Source organism: Equus przewalskii, chromosome 2 (assembly GCF_037783145.1).
Source record: "Equus przewalskii isolate Varuska chromosome 2, EquPr2, whole genome shotgun sequence".
Classification (NCBI taxonomy): Eukaryota; Metazoa; Chordata; class Mammalia; order Perissodactyla; family Equidae; genus Equus; species Equus przewalskii.
The window spans coordinates 95937167-95947693 of NC_091832.1; the positions used below are offsets into that span (position 1 = coordinate 95937167).

Consider the following 10527-nt stretch of genomic DNA (forward strand, 5'->3'; position numbering starts at 1 on the left):
ACCGCAGCCTCCGAGGAGCGCCCACCCGCGTCGACGCCGGCGTCGGACCTCCCGCCCGCGCCTGGTCCGGGAGGTGGGGAAGGAGACTGTGTGAGGTGCGTGGGTTCTAGGTCCTGCTCCCGGCCAGGTGCTGACGGTTGGCCCAGGCGATGGCCGGTATGTCCTACTTTAATGCACTTTATTTCTAAGGAAGTTGAAGATTAGATCAATGAAATGATTTGCCTTGTGGAGTCCGTGTTAGAACCTGAATTCAAGCCTGAGATATGTTTGACTCCAGGCCCTGGGTTCCTGGACTTCTCTTTCTCAAATACAGTCCGCCTCACCTATGGACACGTTTTAACATAAGATTTTGAAAATTTTCTTCGAATGCCTCTTTTACATTTAGCCGTGTTTTCCAACTGTGTAAGTTTCTGATTTCACAGCCACAGGGTATTTTAAAGATTAGCAATAACTCCGCACATAATTGTTAATTGGATGAATGAATCGCTTCCAGGCCCATCATTTTACTGATGAGGCAGCTAGTCGCCATAAAGAAATGAAAATTATACTCCACATTCACACGGTTCGTTATGGAAGCCAAATTTAGAACCTAAATCTCTTGCCTCGACTGACTCTATTCCAGTTAATTTTATTAATGAACAACAAAAAGGTGACACAAATAGAGATAAATATAATAAACAAAGCATGTTGCTTAGTTAAAAACTAATGATTGTATAAAGTAAGTGTGATTTGGAAATTGGATGACATATCTCTACTTTGACTTCGAAAAGTGCTTCACAGATTATGACATTAGGAGAGACAGAATAAGATGATTGCTATGGCTTTAGTGAGGTAACCTGATCTAAGCTACTTGTGGCTACAGGAGACAACCCCAGGGGTACCAACAGATGAGGCGACTGGCTACCTAGGCACTACTTGGTCATCCCAAGGGCTGAGAGGGTTAGTCTCTCAGCACACCTGCAACCAGGCTGGTAGAGATTCAGCATGCTTTTTGTATAAGCATACTGTTTATTAAAATGTTAAAATTCTCCTACTCCAGTAGGTAACTAGCCAGTTCCCAAAATGCTCTGGTTACCCCTCCTACTAAACACTTCTCTCTAGTCCCAAATCTCTAAATTGCCCTATCGTACAGAAACAAAAGGTAAATAAATCCTAGGCAGCAGGATGCCTCCAGGAATCCATTTCCTTGTCAGTCCTCTGCCTTGACCCAGCACTGTGTCCTGACACACTGGTTAGACAATGCACTCTTAGAAAATTTAATTATTTAATTTTTTTCCTGGAAAATTTTGATTAATTACTTATTTAATTCCTATTAGGCATTCTAAGATACTGAAACGTTACTTGAAGTTATTAGCTAACCATTTAATATCTCAATAATACAGTAATAGTTATAAAATATAATGAATAACATTTTTAAATCAAGTATTACAATAGAATTTCTACATGTGCAATCGGTGGTGGGAAGTAAAATATATTGTTTTAAACTATAGGCTATAGAGCTAGACAGATCTAGATTTGGATATTGCTTCTATACTTAGCTAACTCTATGGAGGATGAAAGGCCTCTGAGATTCCATTGCTTTATTTATGGTATGGAGATGATAATCTTTTTTTTCAAAGATTGGCCTCTGAGTTAACATCTGTTACCCATCTTCCTCTTTTTGTTTTCATTCTTCCTCTTCCCAAAGCCCCCCTTACATAGTTGTGTATTCTAGTTGTAGGTCCTTCTGTCTCTGTTATGTGGGATGCCTCCTCAGCATGGCCTGATGAGCGGCACTAGGTCTGTGCCCAGGATCTGAACCAGGGAAACCCTGGGCTGCCAAAGTGGAGTGTGCAAACTTAACCACTCAGCCATGTGGCTGGCCTCGGGATAATCTTAAATGCCCCTTTCTTCACCCCTACCCCCATGTCAGCCAATGGATCCTGCCCCAGTGGATTACTATATGATACCTAACATTTTAAATCTGAATAGAATCTTACCATGCATTTTCCCTTTATTTTTGACTTAATTTTTTTTCCCAGCATTTAAAATTCCTCTCAATGGAAGTGTAATATTATAGGTGTCTCTCTGGGAAAATTCAGCTGATAGTATTCTTTAGAGAACATTTCAGAAGAAACTTCATGATCTTTAAAAGCTCAGATTCCTCAGAATGCGAGCTTGATGTATTTTGCAGACAAAGTATTTTACTCTCCTTTAAATCAAATCCTTTGTGCTAAATAAAAAGGGGCAGAAAATTATGCTTGTTAGAATAGATGTGGATAGTCTCCTATTGCAATCGTTCTTGTGGATGCTTTCCATGGATGGTTGTTCTGCATAATGTTGGGGTAAAACTAGTAATATTGTATCCAATAGGGAAAATGATAAATAGATTGTTTTACATTGTTACGTCACCTATTTCTCTATTTATTTTTTGAGGAAGATTAGCCCTGACCTAACATCTGCTGCCAATCCTTTTCTTTTTGCTGAGGAAGACTGGCCCTGAGCTAAGATCCATGCCCATCTTCCTCTACTTTATATGTGGGGTGCCTGCCACAGCATGGCTTGACAAGTGGTGCATAGGTTTGCACCTGGGATCCAAAGGGGCAAACCCTGGGCCACCAAAGTGGGTTGTGCAAACTTAACCACTGCGCCACAGGGCCATCCCCCACCTATTTCTATAAATATCAATAATAATATGTAAGGCTGGTAAATTTGTGGGGGAAAAGCTGACATTCATGAGATGTCTCTTTTTATTTAAAATTATGTTAACATAAACCATAGAAAAAGACATGAAGTTTTTGTTATTAAGATGTTTTTGCTTTAAATGTTATATGGTCAAAAATTCTGTAGTCTCTCAATAAAGTATGATAAATATTTGGTATTTTCAGAGTATGAGCTGATAAAATTGTGTACACACTAGAAAAAGTGATTTAAATTTAAAAAGTATGTCTTTAATTAAAGAATTAAAAATCACAAACAGGAAGACAAAAAGCAGAAAGAGCAGAGATGGCGACATTAACTGTATAGATGAGAAAAGATTAAAATAGTAGAGACTTTATTAAAGGAAAAGAAATAATACAAAACTGTAAAAGGAATTTTTTAAATCATTTTTAAATGGACTTTAGGAGAAGTTTAATGCAGCTTTAAAATCTACACTTGATTTGGGTTAAATAAAACCAAAACTGAAATTTTCTTAAAGTTTCAACATTCTGGAACTCAAGAAAAAGTATCAACTGAAATGTTTTCAAGCACATTTCTAAGAGAAAACTGTGTGATTCATGGTTAATTAATGAACAGTTAAGATTCTTATTATTGTTTTGTAATGACTTATGCAAATAAACAAGATATAATCTTCCTTCAATTTTTCCCTTATATCCTTAACATATTTTAGCACTTTTCATACTAAATGTTGTTCTTGTTCTGAAAAAATAAATATGCATAGTTTTGTGTTGTTGAATGTCATATGTTTTGCATGCATACTTAACCAAAATTAGATATTTTACTTTTGTTTTTATTTGAAATAAATTATTTGGACAAATAAATTTAGCTATAAAAGACAACTTAAAAACTAACTAGAGGTGCTGGCCAGGTGGTGTAGTGGATAAGTTTGCACTCTGCTTTGGCACTTTGTGGGTTTGGATCCCGGGTGCAGACCTACACACCACTTATCAAGCCATGCTGTGGCAGTGTCTGTCCCACATACAAAATAGAGGAAGTTTGGCACAGATGCTAGTTCAAGGACAATCTTCCTCAAGCAAAAAGAGGAGGATTGGCAACAGATGTTAGCTCCAATCTTCTTCACCAAAAAAACAAACAAAAAAAACACAAAAAAACTGGAGTGAAATATTTCAGTTATATTGTGTATATTTTTTCAATATTTTAAAGACTATGTGCTGCTAAAATAGTGTTTAGGTGATGTATATATTTTGAAAAGATATTATGTATTAAAAACCCTCACCAAAACTCCAGTAATGTGCAGATGTTTCACTTATTTCTTTCTAATTATTAATCTATGTGTGTAATATGTAGGAGATTTTTGTTTTTTTTATACACAGTTGTGATCATCCTACATAAAAGATTATATATCTTGTTTCCATTAATAGACATTTCTCTTTACATCAACAACGATTTCTTTACTAATTTATATTTCTTCCAAATGTCATTATAAAATTCTATATACATATATTGACATGTTAGAATTCTTTGATAGTTAACAAACAAAACCCAAACTTGTTTAAGCCAGTATAAAGAAAATCGTTAGCTTATGACCATCATTTATAGGCACAAACAATATTTTCATTGTCCTTTGTGGTGTCAGTCTCATCTACAGGTTCTTCCATTGACCCATCAACTTGTCACAGATGGCTGTGACTAAAGTGGATGCCTGGGTACCTAATATAATGAATAACCCCAAATGAATCATAAACTTAAGTGTAAAACTAGAAAACATTTAGAAAAAAATATGAGACAAACTTAGGAATCTAGGGATAGAGAAAGGAGTTCTTAGACTTATCAAAGCATGATTCATAAAAGGAATAATTGTAATAATGGTGCCTTATCAAAATTAAAAACTTTGGCTCTGAGGAAGATGCTATTAAGAGCATAAAGAGACAAGCCACGCACTGGAAGAAAATTTTTGCAAACCACTTATCCAACAAAGGACTGGTATCTAGAATATATAGAACTCTCAACTCAACAGTCAAAACATAAAGAATGAAAGGGAGGAGAACCCAATTAGAAAATAGGCAAAAGATATTTCACTGAAAAGAATATAGATGGTAAATAACCAAATGAAAAGATGTTCAAGATCATTAGCCAATAAGGAAATGCGAACTAAAAGCACAATGAGATATTACTACACACCTTACAGAAAGGCTAAAATATAAAATAATGACAACACTCAGTGCTGACAAGGATGCAGAGAAACTTGATCATTCATACATTGCTGGTGAAAATGTAAAAAATGGTACAGCCTCTCTGAAAAACAGTTTGGCAGTTTCTTACGAAACTGAACATGTTACTACTATACAAACCAGCAGTTATATTCTTGGGCATTAATGACAGAGAAATGAAAATTTATGTTCAACCAAAAGCTTGTATATAAATGTTTATAGTAGCTTCAGTTTTAAGAGCCAAAAACTAGAACGAACCCAGATATCCTTCAACAGGTGAATGTTTAAACGATCCTAGTACGTCTATACCATGAAATACTACTAAGCAATAAAGATGGACTGTTGACACACTCAACAACTTGGATAAATCTTCAGGGAATTATGCCAAGTGGAAAAGCCAATCTCAAAAGGTTACAAACTTTATGATTGAATTTGTGTAACATTCTCAGAGGGACAAAATTATAGAAATGGAAAACATATTCATTAGTGGTTGCCAGGGGTCAGGGATGGCATGAGAGGGCTAGGGTAAGCAGTTATGTGGGGGTGATTATGAAAGGACATCAATAAGGAGTCTTATAATGGAACTGATCAGTAGCTTATCTATATCCATGTCAATTTCTTGGTTGTGATGTTTTACGGTAGTTTGGCAAGATGTTACCATTGGGGGAAATTAGACAAAAGGTGCACAGTGTTCTGGACTGAATGTGTATGTCCCTTCCAAAATTTATATGTTGAAACCCTTACCCAGTGAGATGGTATTAGGAATTGAGGCCTTAGGAGGCAATTAGCCTTCTATGTTCTATGAGGTCATCAGGGTGGAGCCAACATAAATGAGGTTACTGCCTTTGTAAGAGTCATGAGAGAGCTTGTCCTCTCTCTGCTCTCTGCTATGGGGGGATACAACCAGAAGTTGACAGTCTGCAACCCAGCAGAGCGTTCTCACCAGATCTCAACCGTGCTGGCAGCCTGATCTTGGATTTCCAGCTGGCAGAACTGTGAGAAATATCTGTTGTTTATAAGCACTCAGTCTTTGATACGTTGTTATTGCTGACTAAGACTTGAGATTTCCTTCTGTATTTCCTATAACTGAATCTATAATTATCTCATAAAAAACGTTTAATTAAAAATTGATGCTTCTGTACCACACCTCATATCCTTAAGCTATAATCACATTCCATACTTTCTAGTGGAAAAAGTAAAAGACTTCCTTCTCTTGAAGCCCTTGCAATTATCTTTCAGAATTACATTGGCTCCAGATGGCTTCTTGGTTCATCCCTGAATGAACCAATTATTGGTTCAGGGATGAACAGAATATGCTGATTAGTTTAAGCCAGTCAGGATTTACTCCTTGAGAGGGAGTGGCACCTATTCCTTATAAACTATAATGATAAGAAATAGGGAGAGATGGTTTTTAGGAGAATGAATTTTGAAACAAATACAGACAAACAGCAGGTGCATACTGACACCCTAATGCATTTACTTAATATCCTATATTTAAACCTATAGATGTTTTCTAATATTGCCCTATTATAAAAGTGTCACTATAAATACTATTATGTACCCTTTTATTTTTCCATTTTCAGGATTATATATTTTGGAAAGAATCCTACAATTGATAATACTGTGCCAAATATTCCACATTAAGTGAATTTTGATTGATTGATTGATTCATGAGATAAATTTGTACTGCAGAAACCAAAATGAGCAAACCTTTAAGGAAAAAAGAAGAGCCATCTGCTCACAGTGTAATGCAGGTACTTGCAATAGGGTAATTCTAGGTTTTTAAGTGAATAGACTGGAAGAGAGCTGGTTCTAATAATGCAGTAAATGATTGACACCAAAACTGAGTCTATGTCTAGGAAGCTTAGAGGTTAGTCAGACTAAAGGAAGCATATTTTCCAAAGAGAATAGCTGGGCCAAGGTCATGGAGAGAACATGGTAAAATGGAAGGTTGAGCTGCCTGGAACTTAGATTTGGGAATTATAGAATGGGAGATGGGGTTGAAAGATAGGGAAAAGGGAAAATCAAGTTGGATAAGTAATTGAACAGCAATATTAAAGTAAATGAAGTGCCCTGAAAACGTATTAATCAGTTTGAATTTAAGTAAGGACAAGGAAATGCTATTACAATGGTTTTAAGCAGAGGAGTGACATCGTCAAAATTGCTTTGTGGCTGAATGAGGAGAATGTATCAAGAGGGATAGGACTGGAGGCTGAAGGACAAAATAGAAAGTAATTGTGAAAATTCAGGTAGCTATCATGTTAAACTAAGCTAAAGTGGCAGCCCTGGGCAGTGGAGATTGGAGAGAAAGTTTAGAAGGCAGAATGAATTGCGCTTAGCTACTGTTTAGAAGATGAGACCTAGGAAAAGGGAATAAAAAAGCATGATTGATAAATTTCTAAAATCTTTTCCAAAAGACCATTGACTTTTCATTATCATTCGGGACTTTTATTTTAAAAAGCGTTTAAAATGGCATCTCATTGTTGGCTTAATTTGCATTTCCTTGTTCTGACACTGATAGAACATCAGAGAACATAGAGACAGAACATTTTCCAATATGTCTATCACTTGTTTTTTACTCCTTTGTAACATGAAATCCGTTGCTTGTTTATCAGTGAGTTCTGAGAAGGAGTAGGATTATATAATCTTATATTTTTAAAGATACCTATTTTCTATGAAATTACCTATGACTGTTTTCCCAATACTATATTATTTGTCTTCTAAATTTGTATTTTCTTTTTGATTAATTTCTTAGATAATCAAATTAATCTATTTCAGATGTTATTGATCATATCTAACTGAAGAAAGTCCTTAAAAGTTTAGTTTGTGTTAACTCTTTAATGCACACAATCAGAAAATATTTATTGACCACCCGTTGTGTGCCTGGAACTGTGCTAGTCCTTTAGAAAGACTTGCTTTACTCCTAAGTAAGAAGTCTTATGCATAAAGTACTCCATCATTCCTCTATCATAGCAATATTAATAATCGTTTCATCTTGACATTTAGTGCATTTAATTAAAATAATCACTTTAAATTTCTAACCACTACTCCAAGTAAATGGAAAGCTAGTAGTAAAACAGCTTTTATTCACTCAACAACTAGTTATTGTGCTAGAATTATAGTTCATATCTAAAACCACGTATGCTTATTTCAATATTTTAAATCATTTCCAGTGCTAACCAAGATTTCACCAACATAATGATTCATATCCGTGACATCAAATTTTGATTTATCTCCTGGTGAAACAGAAAACAACTTTCAGTGAGACTTGTGTGTCTGAGAATTCTTTTGCCTTCATAAATGTTTGTGAAACTAATTGTTGGTACAAGTCTTGATTAAAAAATGTTAAATTCAGATTGCTGTGGATGTTGCTCTGATTTGGTAGCACTTATGTTCTTTGGTTGCCAAAAAAAGACTCAGATTCAGCTAATTCAAGTAAACATAAAAGAGGATTTATATGAAGGATAGTAAAGTAGTTAATGCTGAACAGTAAAGTCTGAGGACAGACAGATCAAGGCAACACTGGGGCTGACAGCAGGAGTTCAGGGCATTCTCAGCAGGGTGCAGCCTTAAAATAATATAATTCAGTAAACCCTCAGCATCTCCATTATAGAGTAATATTTACAGGAGTGAATATTATCTGTGTGTCAGGGGCTTGAGATATTTTGATTGAGCCAGTCTGCATCACCTACTGCCTCTCCCCGTTGCCATAGAGATTGGGATTGGTTCCCAGGAGAAGGGGTAATAGGCAAGCAAAAACAATAGAAATCGTTCTACAAACCCTACCTGTCTAAAGTCTTAGGCAAGCACTAACCCACTCCTTTTTCTATATACACAATTCCTAAAATGTTCTTGTTTTACACAATGTACCTGCCACACATGCAACTGAAAATAATCTTATTTCATTTATAGTATGAGAAAACCAAAAGTGATTTTTGGCTACTGCTTCTGAAGATGATACCTGTGTTCTCTGGGTTCTGTCTATTCCTCCTGTTGTTCTCTCCTCCTGTTGTCAGGATCTCAATATTCTGTGATCTGTGGACTAAACCAACACACTCTATATTCAATAGTGGATAAAAGCAAGAGAAAGAAAAGAAATATATATAATAGAGTAAGCAATGCTGTGAATGATCATGGGAAATAAACTTATTACTGATTTTTTTTCTAATTTCTATTTCATATAATTTTATCTTTGGCCAGAATATTCTCACGTCATATTTCTTTATTTTTTATCTTGTGACTTGAACTAAGTTATCTGTCCCTTGATGTTTGAGCCTCCAGGGGTCTTATTACATTGTCTTAGTTAATATTTATTATCAGGCCTGTTAGTACATGGAGACATCCTAGACTATTCCTTGGATTTCACCCATATTTCAGTAACAATATCTCTACTTCTCCTTGGTTATCAGGTTAGTCATTCTAGCAAAATATGTAGCTCTCTTCCATCGCCAGCAGCCTTGAGAAGCTAGGTAGAAATATTGCTTTACTGGATTAAAAAAAAAATCTGGAACATGATAGACCACCATCCTACGGCACAGAAAACAAGATTTTGAGATGTAATATTAGGTGTGAAAATGAGAAGTACCAAAACCTTATTCTACCCTTTATTTTCTGGATTCATCTGTTCATAGATTTAGCATTCTGGCTGAGGAAAGGAGAGCAACATATATTTGTCATGGGTTTAGATTATAAACATCATTTGACAGAAAAGCCAACCTGACTTCATGGGATGTTGTCTCTCTCCTGGAGCTAGAGCTGAATATGCATTAAATTTTTATAAAGCCTGTTGTTTCTGTCATTGGAGCAGTAAAATTAATGGTTATCAACAGTGCATTTTCTTTTATATCAAGTAAATTTCTTAGTTAGAGACAGTACATGCAGAATAGCATGATAATTTATGAGGCATTTAGTTAATCCAGGTTGGAGGTCCCTGGCCAAGCATGATTAGTCTGAAAACAAAAACTCCACATCTAGAATAAATTTCTGTCTGATAAAGAAAAATCTTCACCACAACTCCCACATATGGAAGGGTTCTAGTGTAAGCATTTTGAAGCCAGCATGTACTTGGCTGTTCACCTGAAATATGGAGCCATATTGAGAAATCATGCTTAATTATTTTTGCTAGTAATTGTACATTGATAAGTGTGACTAAGTTACCTTGAGAAGAGGAAAACTCTTTTTTAAAGTTCCTCCCCACCATCATGCACATTTTAATCATGAGCTCATTATATAAGTTTTGGGCTACCTGGGAAAGAAGATAGCTGACATCTAAAAGTTAATCTGGTATACCTGATTAGTAAAGTATTTTTCTAAAGGGACAGACATACTTTTATGTTCTGGGCTCACTCCCAGAGGAGCAACTATAGGCCTCTTCCAAAAATTTCTTTTGATCAATTATCTATTTGCTCAAATTATTTGACTTTTTATTTGATCATAACAACATTCATTTGTAATCTACACAAACCACCTGGGCACAGCTCAATGGATTTTCACAAACTGGACACGTTGGCTCAAGCAGCACTGAGATCAGTAAATATAGTATTACACATACTGCAGAAGGCCCCCAATATTTTTCTTTTAGTTTCTGTACCCACAAGAGTAACAACTCCTGATTTTTATTACCACAGATTGGGTTTGCATGGTTTTAAATTTTATG

The 10527-nt window shown here is 35.6% G+C and overlaps 1 long non-coding RNA gene across 2 annotated transcripts; it reads left to right on the plus strand.

The window, feature by feature from the left end:
* Positions 1 to 34: 34 nt before the first annotated feature.
* Positions 35 to 8225, plus strand: LOC103552254 (uncharacterized). 2 transcript variants are annotated; one of them, XR_011537163.1, is made up of 3 exons: positions 35 to 156; positions 6455 to 6625; positions 8045 to 8225. It is a non-coding gene; the product is annotated as an uncharacterized lncRNA (long non-coding RNA). The 2 variants fall into 2 exon arrangements; XR_545211.2 differs by lacking the exon at positions 35 to 156 and adding an exon at positions 5689 to 5866.
* Positions 8226 to 10527: the final 2302 nt, after the last annotated feature.